The 16,306-nt window shown below is 46.1% G+C and overlaps 1 long non-coding RNA gene across 1 annotated transcript in view; it reads right to left on the bottom strand.

Moving 5' to 3' along the window:
• Nucleotides 1-16,306, bottom strand: part of LOC112916283 (uncharacterized) — a 258,546-nt gene that overhangs the window by 23,922 nt on the left and 218,318 nt on the right. The window contains exon 2 of the long non-coding RNA XR_012002530.1: nt 6,329-6,426. This is a non-coding gene — a long non-coding RNA (uncharacterized lncRNA). The remainder of the gene's footprint in view (nt 1-6,328; nt 6,427-16,306) is intronic.

The raw sequence follows: 16,306 nt of genomic DNA, 5'->3' as shown, positions 1-16,306 counted from the left end.
ATGAATCTAGGTGCTTTTGTAAAAGTATTTTGTAGATGTGATTAAATACTGTAATCATAATCACTGCATGGCCCATCTGCCAGCGACAGAGACCAACACTGAGCCGCTAATATGGCACCACTCCCTGGATTATCAGCCAGCTAGCTGGTGGCAGTTTGATTGTACTGGACCATTTCCATCCTGGGGAAGGCAGCATTTTGTTCTTATTAGAATAGACGCTGACTCTAGATACAGATTTGCCTTCCTTGCATGCAATGCTTCTGCCAAAACTACCATCTCTGAGCTTCCAGGATGCCTCATCCACATCATGGTATTCCACACAGCATTACTTCTGGTCAAGGAACTCACCACACAGAAAATTAAAGTGTGGTAATGGGCCCATGCTCATCTACTGGTCTGACCATGTTCCCCACCCTCCTGAAGCAGCTGGCTTGATAGAACAATGAGATGGCCTTCTGAAGACTCAATTAGGGCACCAGCCAGATGGCAATACCTTGCAGGGTGGGGGCAAGGTTCTCCAGAAGACTATGTATGCTCTGAATCAGTGTCTAACATACGGTGTTATTTCTCCCATGGTCAGGATTCATGTGTCCTAGAATCAAGACTTGAAAATGGGAGTGGCTCTGTGCATTAACAATAGTAGTGGTCCACCAGCAGAATTTTTGCTTCCCATCCTTGGGACCTTAAGTTCTGCTCATCTAGAGGTCTTAGATCCAAATAAAAGGTTTTTCCCATCAAGGGGAAAAGAAATAATGATTCCATTGAACTAAATGCTGAAATTGCCACCCAGACACTTGGGCTCCTCATCCCTCTGAATCAATGAGCAAAGAAGAAGTCTACTGCATTGCCTGGGGTCAGTGACCCTGATTACATAGGGGAAATGTGGTAGATACTACACAATAGAAGAATAGGAGAGTATATCTGGAATATAAGATACCACTTCGCGCCTCATGTAGTACATCATGCCCTATGATTAAAGTCAATGGAAAACTACAACCAACCAGTTGGGGGGCTGCTCATAGCCCAGATGCTGAAAGTTTGGAACAAAGAACCATGACTAACTGAAGTGCTTGCTGAGGGTAAAGGCTATATGGAATGGGCAGTGGAAAAGGTAGTTGTACCAGCTACAGCCATGTAACCAGTTGTAGCCACCAGGACTATAATAGTTATAAGAACTGCTCCCTTGTTATGAGTGTGTTTGTATATGCCTTAACCAAATATTTTCTTTGTTTTCTTCTCTGTATTTTCTTATCATTTAACATAAGATATATTAATAGCAGTTAACTTTATATCCCAGTATTTATACTAAAAGATATCAAGGGAGGGACGCCTGGGTGGCTCAGCGGTTGAGTGTCTGCCTTCGGCTCAGGGCGTGATCCTGGAGTCCCGGGATTGAGTCCCACATCAGGCTTCCTGCATGGAGCCTGCTTCTCCCTCTGCCTGTGTCTCTGCTTCTCTCTGTGTGTCTCTCATGAATAAATACATAAAATCTTTAAAAAAAAAATCAAGGAAAAAAAAATCAAGGGAGTAAAGTGGACTTCACCCAAGGACTCTGCATCTTCTTCTAGAGAAGAGTGAGTTTTTTGGTTGTACACACAAGATAGCTGTTATCATGTTGGGTGAAAGTACAAGTGAAGGATCATCTCTCTTTAGAGGCTAATTATGGCTTAAGGTGCCAAGTTCACCAGGGGGTGGATTGGACTGTGATGGTCTGTTAATGTCGGCTTAGCTACAGCTCTGTTATTCAGTGGAATGCTAGTCCATCTAGCTGTTCCCGTGAAGGTATTTTGCTCACATTGTTTTAGCTGGTATTTAGATTACCTTCTTCTACTGTAGGAAAACATTTTTCTTTTTTCAAAATATTTTTCAAGGTGCCACCTCAAGATTCACTACCACAATAATCCTATAGCCTAGGCAATTCCTGAGTTATCATCCTTGAGTGACAGCAAAGCAAAGAGGAAGAAAAAGGACTTTCTCAGAACCATACAGACTCAGACTTAAAAACAATAAATACACCTCTAAAAATCTGTTTAGTCTGTTCATCAGTAACTTTGGCTAAACTTGAGGGAAACATAGTGACTCTCTTTCCTTCATGACCCTCCTCAAGCCCAACAGTCTCACCACCGTGGGTAGTTTGCCTTGACATTAAGTAACCTCCGGAAACATTTTTGTATAATTAATAACCTTTAGCACTTACTTCTGTTGGCTACAAAACCAAATGACTGCCATTTGTAACATTTAGTCTCATCAATTCTGACATTCTCGAAGGATTTGATTTCTGTTAAGTGCCTGGTGACAAATGGCATTAGATAGAGAAAGTTTGTGTAACAAGGCAGCCAAGGCTGATATCACGTTAAAACTGACAGTTCTGAAGACAAGAGTTCGTAAAAAATAACCCACTGATCAAGAAGCAGAATTAAAGAGAAAGCAAGGGAGTGGAATGCAGGGTGGGAGATGTCTCGTGAAGGATGATCGTTGATTCTAATTTGGGGACAGATATTGACACAGAAAATCAGGAGATACCACCAAGCCACTGTAAACAGACAATATTCTTATAAATATGGACGCTTGTGAAGAACAAGAAGGGCAAAGTTCAAGCTGGTGCTCTTTCCACTGAAGAGACTGAACAGTGTGACAGCTGGTCAACCTCATCACTGAGCCTGGGAAAGTACAATGAGCAAGGAAATGTTCCCAGCAAGTACCCGTGCGCTTCCAGCCATGATGAACATCAGGCACCTAATTTATCTCCCCACTAAAATTCACTAGAAAACTGGACAAACATATATGAAATAACAATTTCCAGAGACTGAACATTGACAGCACAGGAATATGATTTCTGAGAGAAGGGGAAAAAATATGAGCCTGACAGTTATCCTGGGTGACAGCCTGGAGCATTTTCCAGCTCATAGCCGGGGAGAACTAGAAAGAGCCCTGATGGTGGTGGTGACACTGATCTAAAAATGTGACAAATTTTCAGAGAATTATGTGCATCCCTCCTCCCCGAATGCATGTAAAAACTGGTTAAATCTACATAAAATCTTGAGTTTAGTTAAGAGTATTATTAAAACATTGCTTTTCCAGTTTTGATAACCATGCTGTGGTTCTGTAAGATGTCACCCGGGCAATAGAGTAAAGAGTACATGTGAACTCTCTCTACAAAATGTGCAACTTCTATGTGAGTGAAAAATTATTTCCAAATATAATTTTTTTAAAAAATAGAGACTAAAGACTTTTTAGAGGAGGAAAGATTAAGAGAGTTCATTGCCACCAGACTTTTACCATAAGAAATATCAAAGGAACGTCTTCAGGTAGAGGAAATATGATGCCCAAGGGGAGTTTTTCTATACAGAAATGGATAAGGCCATTGAAATAAACAATACATGGTTAAATATGAAATAATAGTTATACTCTTATTAAAAGTTGATTGCTGAAACCAAAAATGAAAGTGAGTTTAGATTAGCTATTTGTTGATGCATTAATGATTACACTAAACACGTGGCTTAAGAAAAAAAAAAACAGTTATCTCACAGTTGTTGAGGGTCAGGAGTTTGGGAGTGGCTTAGTGGAACGATTCTGGCTCAGGATCTCTCCCGAGGTTGTGATCAAGATGTTGGTGGGGCAGGGGGAGGGGAGGGATGCTGTCATCTGGAGGCTCTACAGGCTGGAGGATCTGCCTTCCAGGATGGTACCCTCCCACGGCTACTGTCTGTCACCTGGGGACTCAATGGATGTCGGCAGGAGGCCTCGGATCCTCTCCACATGGGCAGCTCGAGAGAGTCCGTCCCATATGGCAGCTGGCTTCTCCCAGAGTGAGTAACCCAAGAGAGAACACAAGGCAGGGGCGTCGATACTTTTTATGGCCTCATCTCACAAGTCACACACTGTCTGAGATCCCCATTTCTAGAAAAAAGTCACTCAGCCCAGGCCATGCTCAAGGGAGGTGGCTTACATGTCACCCTCTGAGGGGAGGACTTCAAACAATTTGGGGATATGTTTTAGAGCTATCACATGTTAAAAGAAAATATATAATAACGGCAGCACCAGGGACAGGGGAGGAAAGGTAAGTGTGCAATGATAAGGGCCTCATCTTGTGCGTGCGGTGGTACCATATTACGTGAAGGCAGGCCGCGATAAGTTAAAACCACATGCTGCAAGCCCTAGAGACAGCACTAAATTAAAAGTATATTGCTAATAAATCGATAGCAGTGATAAAAATGGATCCATAAAAATGCTCAAGTAATCAAAGAGAAGGCAGCTAAAGGAGCAAAAGGATGAAGGAGCAGACAGGATAGGCAGCAGAGAAACAGCAAGATGGCATGCTGAAACCCAGCCACACCGGGGATTACATTACAGGTGCACGAGTAAACCCTCTAAAGAAAGCCAAATGTAATTAGCCTGGGTTTCAAAAGTAAAAGTAACACTGACACTGGCTAGAAGAAACACACTTTACACTGTAGCTATATTTAAGATATATCGTATGTATATTAAAAATAAATATCATCAGACTAATCAAAAGAGAGCTGGAAAGGCTATAATAATGTCAGACAAAATAGATTTCAGGACAAGGAACATGTACTGGGAAGACAGAGGACATTTCAGGATAATGGGGTTAATCCACTTTCTAAAAATCCTAAATGTGTAGACATCTAATATGAACTTACTAACAGATTTAAAACATATTATGCAAATATGGGTAGAACAACAAAAAGACAAAAATGGATATGCCCACAATTATAATCACAGCCAGAGAAAACAACCAGGAAGGGTAGAGAGGGCTTGAATTACACTGTCCCCAAGGTGACCCATGGGCACTCAGGGAACCCCCCCACCCAGTGACAGCAGACTAAGCATTAGTTCCCAAGTGCAATCAAACCTTTATGAAGAGAGACTATATTAATACACTTAAGGGCAGCAGTGTGCAAGCTACTGGCCAAATCAAGTCCAAGGCCTCTTTTCTGTAGATAGAAGTTTGCTAGAACCCAGACATACTTGTTTATGTATGATCGATGGTGGCAGAGTTGTGAAGTAGCCATGGGGGATATATAGGGACCCATAAAGCCTTACATCTGGTCTTCTACAGAAAAGGTTTACTGACCCCTGTTTAGGAAGATTAAAATCATAAAGATCACGTTATCCAATAACAGAAGTAATCTCTATATCAGTTACAGATCCCTGGAAAATTCTCAAGCACTGAAGAGTTAAATAACACATTTCTATATAACGCATAGGTCAAAAAATAAATCACACATTTGAGACGCCTGGGTGGCTCAGTGGTTAAGCATCTGCCTTTGGCTCAGAGTGTGATCCTGGAGTCCCTGGATTGAGTCCCCACATTGGCCACCCTCTGCCTATGTCTCTGCCTCTCTCTCTCCCTCTCTTTCTGTGTGTCTCTCATGAATAAATAAAATCTTAAAAAAAAAAGAAAGAAAGAAATCACACATTAAAATAGAAAATAGTTTAAAGTGAATGAAATGAAACCAACGTATAAAAGTGTGTAGAATACTGATAAAAGTGTTAACTTATGGCACTAAATGCTTTTATTAGAAAAGTAGAAATGATCTCGAATCACTGATTCTACATCAAGAAACTGAAAGAAGACAAAATAAATCCAAAATAAACAAAAGGAAGGAAATAATAACCATGAAAATGAACATCAAAGAAAAAAACAGGAAAAACAATAGAGAAAATCAGTGAAACCAAAAGCTAATTTTTTACAACAGAAATACGAATTTGGTAAAACTCTGGTTGGTCAGACCATTCAGGAAAAAGCAAGGAGAAAAAAAATCTGCTGAATTGTTCAGGAATAAAGGAGAAGTTCTCACTATACATCCCACATTCTTTTTGTCTCAAGATTTTTAAAAAATTTTTTTTCATTTATTTTTAAATTATTTATGAGAGAGAGAAGGAGACGCAGACTCCATGCTGAGTTGTGGATACTGAGGTCATGACCTGAGCTAAAACCAAGAGTCAGATGCTTAACTGATGGAGCCACCCAGGTGCCCCTACACCCTACATCCTTTAAAAAGGTTACAAAGGAATATTATAAAAGTTGATAAACTCAAAAACTTAGGTAAAAGAGGCTAATTTGCTGCATGGCCAACCTACCCAAGGTAAGTCAAGAAAACATGGGTGCAGAGTAAATGAAACCCTTGCACACTGTTGATGAGATCACAGAATTATACAGCATCCTACGGAAAACCACCCGGCAACTTCATATAACGTCAAACACACACTTGCTGCTGGTCCACTGACCACACTCCAGGGTGTTACACAGGGGAAATGAAAACCCATCACTACGTAAAGACTCGTATGCCAATACTCCTCTTACCTTTGTTCGTTATGGGCAAATCTTGACAATGCTCCAGCATTCGTGAACTGATGAATGAACAAAGAGTGGGTTGCGTCATCACAAAATGGAACACTATTCTGTGAGGAAAAGGAATTAACGGTAGATACAATTTCACCATTAGAACATGCTAGATAATGTTTCAACTGTGGTGACAAAAAGAAAAGCAGGGGCTGCCAGGAACCCACCTGGTGGTCAGCAGAGGGAGCTGACTGCGTAATAAAGGACATTTCTGGAGTATAAGAATGTTCTATGTGATGCTTGTGGGGCCAGTGACAGCAGCAGACATGCTTGTCAAGCTTCATCAAATCATACATGAAAGTTGATAAACTCTACCACACAATAAAAAATGACTTTTAAGAATGAGAAATTCCAGTGGACGGGGGACAGAAGCCTGGGGTGACACAGGGTGACCCCAGCACAATGTGAGTCAGTGTATCAGCCCTGAGGGGACCCTGGCCCTGGCCGGGATGTTGGGTGGGCAGAGCAAGCTGCCTGGTCACTGAGGCTTCATAGGAGCCTGGTGAACATCTTTGAAGCGTCAGATTTTAAATCCTGCTAGAAAAAGGCAGCACAATCCAGTTATTGATCAACAAATAAAAATTACAAATAACGGGGTGCCTGGGTGGCTCAGCTGGTTAAGTGCCTGCCTTTGGCTCAGGTCATGATCCGGAGGTCCTGGGATCGAGCCCCACGTCAGGCTCCCTGCTCCATGGGGAACCTACTTCTCCCTCTCCTCCCTGCTCATGCTCTCTCTCGTTCTGCCTCTCTCGCTCTCTCCAATAAAATAAATCTTTTTTAAAAATTACAAATAGTACTATTTCACTGTATTATGAATATTTCTCCCTTGCAAAGACAAATTATAAGGTGTCCTGTATCCGAGACAAAAGAAGCCACTTAACCACTTTCCAGTGCTGCCAAACATGCAGCATCTACTCTGAATGCAGATGCTGTTCCTAGAAAACACTGAATGGAAATTCTCAAAGGAGGAAGGGGTCCGTGCAGAATTTCCTGATTCTGGTAAGTCCCTTTCAAGGCTTTCAGTTTCCTGAGAATTGCTGCTGTAAGAAAGTGCTGGCACTTCTAGGAAGCAATCTTATCCCTCAGGTGTGCAGAGAAAGGCAGCCTTGAGGACCCCTGTCCTGTGGTTTGAACAACACAACCCTAAATGCTGTGGTATATATTCAGTGGGTCAGATGTCCAGGCGTGTGTCACCAGGTGGCCTGGTGGTCATGCGCTGTCTCGGTCTGCTCGGCTCTACAACAGAAGCCACAGGCATCTATTGGCTCGAGGTTCTGGAGGCTGGAAGGTCAAGATCAAGGTGCCAGCAAATTCAGTGTCCACTGAGAGCTGGCTTCCTGGCTTGTAAACAGTTTCCTCCCATGGAACCAGCAGGGAGAGAGAAGGGGGGAAAGACAGAGAGAGATGGTGGGGGGGGAGAGGGACCAGAGCAAGGGAGACAGAGACAGAAAGAAAGAACCATTTTCTCCTCTTCCTCTGCACATGAAGGCCCCAATCCCAACACGGAGTCTCATCTAAACTAATTGTCTCTCAAAGGCCAAGTGCCATCAGGCTGGGGGAGACACATTCAGGCTGTAACAAGTGGTAAACGATGCCCTGACAAGAAGTAGGCTTGTGGGCGAGACAGGAGCAGCCCGAGGGGAGATGGAGAATCAACACCCCTGCTTTCTTGAGGCAACAGGGAGTTGTTGATAAAGATGGAAAAGGAGGGGCACCTGGGTGGCTCAGGGGTTGAGCATCTGCCTTCGGCCCAGGGCATGACCCCTGGGTCCTGGGATCAAGTCCCGCATCGGGCTCCCTGCATGGAGCCTGCTTCTCCCTCTGCCTGTATCTCTGCCTCTCTTTCTGTCTCTCATGAACAAACAAATAAAATCTTAAAAAAAAAAAAAAAAAGATAGGGAAGGAGGAGGTAAGGCTGGCAGAGGTATGTGGGGTGCAGCAGGGACAGGTGACAAGGGAGAGGAGGGCAGGTGCACCCACTATGAATATCCTGTCCAGATGAACGGTAGCCCCCACATATTTGGCTCATGTGATAAACACAAACGAGCAGGGTCGGGGAACAGTGGCATTAGCGCTCCCCTTCCATCCTGCAGCTCACAGGCAAGTCCTCCCAGCTCCCTGCTTCCCCGGGCTGATAGATGTGATCCCACTTTTCCTTTAGTGGTGGACCATCGACATACATGGTATCTTGGCATTCGGAGTTCGCGTTTCCAGTGTCAGCATGAATGGGTTTTACAGTTTCTAGAACAAGAATTAACCCCCAAGTCCCCATGCCGTCCACCCCACCGCCACGTGAAAGGCAAATGCTCAAGCCATCATTCTCCAGACCAAGGAAGTGCTCCCAGTCACCAATTTCTAATTGAGTGATTGACTCTGAACAACAGAGGTAAAGGCTCCTGCTAAATGCGGTGCAGCTGGATGCGGCTTCGCTCCGTGGAGACACCCCTGGAGGGCGGGCATGAGGCTCCGCGACAGGCACCTGGTCTTCCACGCGTCTCGGGGATGCAGCGACCTTCGCTTGGCGGGCAGGCAGAGGCGTTCGGGACTCTGGTCCAGACGCTTCCACAGGGCAAAGCCTCAGGGTGAAGGACCTGGCTTTCCAGGGCCTCTGGCTGGGCTCTCAATGCCGCCCCCTCCAGGCCCAGACCCCCACTCTGCGCTTCACGTCTCCCCAGGCAGGGCCACTGTCACCCGCACAGACCCTGGGGCTGGGCCACCAGCTCTCATGTAAACAGCATGTGTTCTGGCAATAAGTATCGAGGGCTTTCAGAACATTTATAATTTTTCATTCCGTACTGGCATTTTCCAAGAAACCCTCCTGAGAGTCTGAGAATACTGTCGGGGGCAGGGATGCACAGAGCTGTGTAATTACTAAAAATGTTTTTTAATAATGGGAGACTTGGAGATAATTTAGAAATTCAACAGTAGGGTGCATGTTTTATAAACCGCGATTCATCAATTCTATGGACTATTATGCAGCCATGAAATGATGGGCATAATAATTTTTTGCCATGCGGCACTATTTTCATGTATTTTCTTCCCAATATCTCTTCAGGTTTCTTTCTTTTTTATTAAGTACATATAATGTTAACTGTAATCAACAGTGGTTGCCTTCTCCACTTTTCTGTGTGTTCCTGACTCCCAGCTGAAAGGGAATGAGCCCTGTCAGGGGGGGCCTCCTGGAGCCCCAAAATGGAACCATTGTGGTTATTACATGTGAGTTTTGCTTTCAAACCCTCTATTTAAGCTAAAGGACACACACACACACACACACACACACACACACACACACATGCCTGTAACACACCTGGTCCCGCATCAGTGGCCTGCTGTGGGCTTCAAGGAAGAAGGACAGGCCACGCAGTGGACCACCCCGAGTTATAGCAAAAAAGCATCTCTCCTCACCTCTCTAAGGGGAAAAGGGGACCCACTGCATTCGGAGTTTGGAGGTAGAGAGGCTGGTGAGGATCTGTCCCAGGGCTCCTGGACCCTGCTAGTGAGAACACATCCTTTGCCACAGGTGCTCGCACCTGTGCTCCCATCCCACAGCCTCACGCTCCTGAGGCTCCAGCCACACAGCAGCCTTCTCATTGTCCCCGAACCCAGGCACATCTGTCTCCCAGCAGGCCTGGTGCCGGTGCTCCCCTGGAGAAGCCCAGCCCCAGCCCTTACATGCTGGTCTTCCTTCCAAAGCCACATCCTCGGAAAGGCCTTCCCGAACTATCCTGCAAAACCCACCTGATCCCACCTCCACAGTCTGTCCCCACAATTAATTTGCCCCAGGACATTTACCAGGGTCCTTGTCTAGTTTGTACCCCAAGTTCCACGAGGGCCACTGATCAGGTATGTCCCCTAGTAGGAATGAGCTCCAGCAGCAGACCAACCCCGGAGACCATGTTCCCTCCGGTCCTCCCTTCTCTTGCCTCCTCCTCCTCCTCCTCTCAAGCCCTGGCACCTGCTGAGTGGAGAGAGGCCGTGTTACTCAGAGCAGCTCGACAGTCTTCCTGAAAGCACTCCTTTCCGACATTAGGATGATGCCAGGACACAGAAGCTGGCTAAGAACCAGGACACCAGGGATCTGGCTTCTGTTTTTGCTATTTCTCATAAAAAATCATGTCATAATTCTGCCTCTGTTTCCACATTTGTCAAACAGAGGGGAGAAGTACCACCTATTTCATGAAGGTCAATAAATGAGAAAAGCCCTTCCAAACCCAAAGCACCTACTGTTTCCTGGGGGGGCGCAGGAGGCTGTCTCCGACCCCCCGCTGAAGCCCTCTCCTGTCTGGAGGACTTCCAGTCCAAGTCACAAGGGCATCTCTGGTTTCCGCTCTGCTTCCTCGGTATCGGAGGCACTGCTATTTTTACCCGAACCACTGCCGGGGCTTGGAGTCCTATCGACCCGAGCCACTGCTGGACGGCCCTCCTGGAGGGGGCCACGCTCCCGCCCTCTCTGCCTTTGGCTCATCCTCATCTTCCCCTAACAGGCACGGAGCGGATCCTGGTCTCCACAGCAGGGAACCAGAGCGAGCCTAATGGATCCTAGGTCCCAGCGATGCCACTGATGAAGCGTCCCTTGGTCTCTGTCACCACACCCAGCTTGTCTGCAGGGAGTCACCAGGCTGCCCCACACCACTCATGAGTGGTTCCAAATCCAAACTGGTGGAGCATCAGGGAGGTGGGGGGCAGAGGCCTAAATGTGACAGCCTCCCACTCACCCCTTCCCAGGGGATCCCTGCCCCGGCCCAGGGTCCTCCTAGAGGCTCTGAACACAGCCAGGACTCGTGAACCAGCCACGCGGGCACTCAAATTCCCATTCTGACACTCACTACCCCAGAGACTTAGACCAAGTTACTCAGCAGGCTCGGTTTTCTCTCCTGCAAAATGGGACACATAATACAATTCACATGGTATTAGAGAATTCCAGTGCACACCAATTTTCTAGGATAATTTCTGGGACCCAAGTAGATGCTCATCAACTCCTCCCGTCCTCTGTCATGCAGGCTGTGGGTCTCTGTTGGGGACCAGCCCCACTCACACCCCACAGAGCCACGGGATGATAAACATTAACATGACAAAGCCATGGAGCATCCTGCATCAGGATATGAGCACAACCCAAGACTCCAAGAGATATGACCAATCTCTTTCAGGCCAATGTGAAATCCAAGGATTAGGTAAAATGGCTGTGTCGGACTCCCAAGTAACGATGTTCCCTCCAAACAACCCTCCCTCACCTCCCCCTGCATCCCTCCTGCCCACATCATTCTTGCCTCCCCTTCCTTGTCAAAGTCACCTCCGCTCTAAGGCTTAACAGTTCAGAGTCAACTCCTATGCTTCCGACTTCACACCGTTTGGTGGCCCAGCTCCCACCAACCTTCACTCCTCCCTTCCCATCCTCATCCTCAGTGTTACTAGGACACCGTGAAAACCTTCGAGGACTGGAGACAGACAGGAGGGGAAAAGCCAGGGAAGGCGATGACCCAGAGTGTAAAGGCTGCAATGCGATCACTCTCATGCTTTCCAATATTCTTCATGAACTCTATTCTCACCCTCTAAATGCTAGGATGTGCAGGGGAGCCTCAGTCTGAAATGCAAATAGGGGCTCCCCGTCCTGCGTGGAGTTAGTGCCACAATCATTTGAATCTTGGAATTCACTCAAGCTCTCCATCTTAAAAAGGCAAAGCATTAACACAAGAAAAGGTCAAGATTTCTCTTTTCTAAATTGTATACTTAGAATTGCAGGTGCCCAAATTGTACCATGATGCCTTTTTAAATCAGAAACGTGAAGATCACTTCCCTTCCGGTTACTCTTTCCTTAAGAAGAGGCTCCTGCACAAGCAGGTGGAGGACTTTCTCTGCTCCTGCTCTGTTCCTGAAAGGAGAGTAAAGGGCATTCTCCAAGAGGGAAACAGACCCTTTGGAAGACTGCCTTCCCAGCAGACCATGCGTTCGGGCAACAGAGGAGTGACCTGACCTGCTCCTTCCTGGCACTGTCATCTCTCACACACCCGCCCCTGCTCCGGGTTTCACCAGGACACCCCACGCCCCCAGTACTCGCGTGTGCCTCTTCTCCAGCTGTGGAGGGTGAAGGACATTACATTGAAGACACATACGGCCTCTCACACCCACTTCTACTCATCCTCCCAGAGGATGCTGATACAGCTGGGAGACTGGCAGCAGAGGATGGGGTTACCATTTCCAGATCCAAGGGGCCAAGAAGAAAGTGCATCCTAGTAAAGCTGGGGTCCCCCCAACAGAGCTGAGCCTGTGGAGGGAAGAGCCATTACCAGATCCAGGAGCTAGAGGCTGGGGGAACAGCAGATCAAACCCCCACTCCTCTCTGTCCCAGCCGTGCCTGTGTCTGAACCAACGGGCACAGCTTCAGCACAAACAAGCACACAACCACCTTTGGTGCGTCCAGAGAAGACCAAGAGGGTGAAGAATGGGTGAGTGTGGCAGCAATGAAGGATCATCACCAATATGTCTATTTTTGAGAAAGTACGATGGATAGGAAAGCCTGCTAATTGGCCTTCTGTTCTGTCTCTCTAATTGTCACACTTATCAAAAACCTAAATTCAGACTAAAGGAAAAAGCCAAATGCACCCACGTTTGCCTAATGAGAGGAAATGCCTGTACCGAGAAAACAGAGTCAAGCATTGACTTTTTCAATGGAAACTACAAGGCAGCCTGCAAGGTAGAGATAGAGATAGAGATAGATAGAGATAGAGATAGAGATAGAGATGATAGAGATAGAGATAGAGATAGAGATAGAGATAGAGATAGAGATAGAGATAGAGATAGATAGGGATAGAGATAGAGATAGAGATAGAGATAGAGATAGAGATAGAGATAGAGATAGAGATAGAGATAGATAGAGATAGAGATAGATAGAGAGAGAGAGAGAGAGAGAGAGAATGGGAGGAAGAGAAACAGTGCAATGACCAAGTACATCATAACCACAATCTTCTCCTGTCTGACCCTCTGAGCTGTGATTTGTTTAGCAAAGCCCTGAGTTAGTACCAGATCCGTATTTTAACAGCTTCCTATGAAGAAAACCTAAGGTCTATTTGCTGAAAGCTATTTCAATGAAGCAGTTTAGTTTTTCCTTTTTCTTTTTTTTTAAAGATCTTATTTATTTATTCATGAGTGACACAGAGAGATAGATTGAGACACAGGCAGAGGGAGTAGCAGGTTCCATGCAGGGAGCCCAATGTGGGACTCGATCCTAGGACCCTGGGATCACACCCTGAGCCGAAGGCAGACGCTCAAGCACTGAGGCCCCCCAGGGTGCCCCAGTTTCGTTTCTTCAATCAACAGTTAAATAAATGGAGAGAAAAAAAAATAAAAAATAAAATAAAATAAATGGAGAGATGGTGCTGGCTGTAGTCCCAGGAGGCTTAAAGTCAACCACTGCCCCAGAAAGGAACTCCACGGTCCCACACATCCATGTTCCCAGTCCTCGGGAAATGAGCTTTGTCTCAATGGCAAATCTCCATCCATCTCCAGCCACAGGACATCACACGCTTCTGGCCATGTTTACAGTCCACCTCCCCCCAGAGTGTGAGCCCCACCACTTGGGGCTCCAAGTGGGCCGACGTGCTTGTCTCCTCCTCTCCCTGCTGTATTCCCTCACGTAGACCACTGCCAGCACATACACAGCAGGGGTTCAGAAATCATTAACTCAGTGAACGAAGAAATGAATGCAAGATTGGTGAGACTTCCAGGTCTAAACAAGACACCATTTCTACAGAATCCATGTCCCAGACCCCCCAGGGCTGACATTAACCCGAGAATCCCATCTTTGGGTCAACATTACCATTACCGGTGGCTGTTCTCCTCTGCACACAGGTTCAACCTTAGCTTTTCGTCAGACCCAAGAAGCACCCGAAGAAGGAACAGGATCAGGAAGTACTAGCTTTCTCTGGGTGGGACCTCCTACCGCTGCTGGAGGTGGCAAAAACCTCTGTACATGCCCCAAGGTAAATTTCATAAAGTCAACAACGCTGTGAGCACCTTATGATACGAGACCCTTCCTCAATGATTATTGCGCATCCACTCCTGCAAAGCTCTGTGGCCCCCAGTGGACTGGCCATTGGCCTGGCCAGAGAGAATGGGTCGGAAAGTGATTCTAACACCACAGAATCGTGAAACCATAATGAGGATGGTAACTGGTGTGCGAACAGGTTTCCAGAAGTTCTCTTCTAATCTCCAGCCATGCACACGAGCATAGGAGATCCAGGTTTTTACCCTCTTCCTTCTGATTCATCTGATGTATCTCACATCAGCATCCACAGGACAATAAGGAAACACACCAATATGTTCCTCTGCAGATGTAATTATGTAAGCTTCTGGCAAACAAATAAACTCCTAGCTAATGCAAAACTTGTTTTCAAAATGTCTTTTTTTTCTCCCTCTCTTTTTCTGCCCAAAGCAGGCCTACAAATAAATACTGAGTGTGCCAGGAAGTTGCTCAATTATTCATGCACTAAACTTTTTAAGTGTAGCTGGGAAAGACAATCTCCTTGAATTTACCTACTTGCCCGAAAGCAATTCATTGGCAGAGGGGTTTCTCCGAATTCATCTTGTTTACCTGTCAGTAGTGTGTCTCCAAGTGAAGTACCACAAAATGCATTTTCAACCACTTAATTTCACCCCAGTTAGTGTCTGTCTTTCTCAAGCCCAAATTAAAGGAGTCTACCCCATTCAGCTGTTGAAGCTGGGGTCAGATATACACATTATCAGCATCTACAAGCAGACACCCCTGTCACTCCCCCCCACAAGCCACAAGATGCGAGGTACGATGAAGAAAGGGCAGTGCAGTCAACATGAAAGATCCTATTTCTTGCCAAGTACCATCACGTGTCAGCTCCGTGACCTTAGCTGTCGTTCAACCCCCTCTGGGGCTCCATTTTCTCTCATTTTACAACTAACGCCTTAGAAAAGTAATACACACTCTGCCTGCCTCACAAGACTGAGCTTACATATATTTAAATGTTACATGTGTTTAAGAGATGACTTTATGGAAGTATGTGCCTATGAAAATACCTACTTTCCCTAAAGTAGGTGTTTGCATGTATCTCCCAGAGAGCAAAACAAAAACATCCCTGGCTGAGGCAGGTTTCATGGGCTCCAGTCTTATTCCCCGCTGCGGAGCCTATGGGTCACTCCTCTTAATGACTAATTTCACAGACGTTTATGTGGATGTTCTATGTGGCCAACGCAGGGAAGGATACCAGGAATAGAACTATTTCCTGCCCTTGTGAATGGAGAGAATATCCTAAGAACTAGAAAAGTAGGAAGAGAAGCTGGTTAAATGGCAGGTTAATAAGCTATTCCAATATTTCAGACAGAAGAAAGAAGAAAGAAGAAAGAAGAAGAAGAAGAAGAAAGAAGAAGAAGAAGAAGAAGAAGAAGAAGAAGAAGAAGAAGAAGAAGAAAGAAGAAAGAAGAAGAAGAAGAAATAATGACGTCTCTAAGGCAGTGGGGCAGACAACAGGCTGGAAGGTACAGTGGAGTTGAGAAGGGCCAGTGGCGTCTGGCGATGTTTGGGGCATGGATGGGACGGTCAGATCAATGGCGGCCAGTGGTGGGGACCTAAAGAATGGAGCAGACTGAGATGAATGGAAGGTACAAAGCTAAGATTTTGTTGAAAGTGGAGAGGGTACCATGGCGTGCATAGCCAGAGGACACAACTCTGCAGACCCAAGAAAGCCAGGAGCTGGTAGAGGAGTTGGAACAAGAACCCCACCCAGATGGACAAAACATATTAAGAATCTTACCAACTAGAATCCCGGTCACCTGAGGGCTGTCAGGGAGCATTGGGGAGGCTCAACGTGACACCAGCCATGCCTTCCTGCAGAGGGGCTGGCAGGCGAGTCCCCTGACAAAGCATGAAGGCAGCTGTCTCGGGCACGGATTCAGCTGCAGGTTTGCCAGTCACTT

This window comes from Vulpes vulpes, chromosome 7 (assembly GCF_048418805.1).
Source record: "Vulpes vulpes isolate BD-2025 chromosome 7, VulVul3, whole genome shotgun sequence".
In the NCBI taxonomy this organism is placed as follows: domain Eukaryota; kingdom Metazoa; phylum Chordata; class Mammalia; order Carnivora; family Canidae; genus Vulpes; species Vulpes vulpes.
The sequence above is the reverse complement of the archived record's forward strand: the minus strand, read 5'-3'. Positions and strand labels throughout refer to the sequence as shown.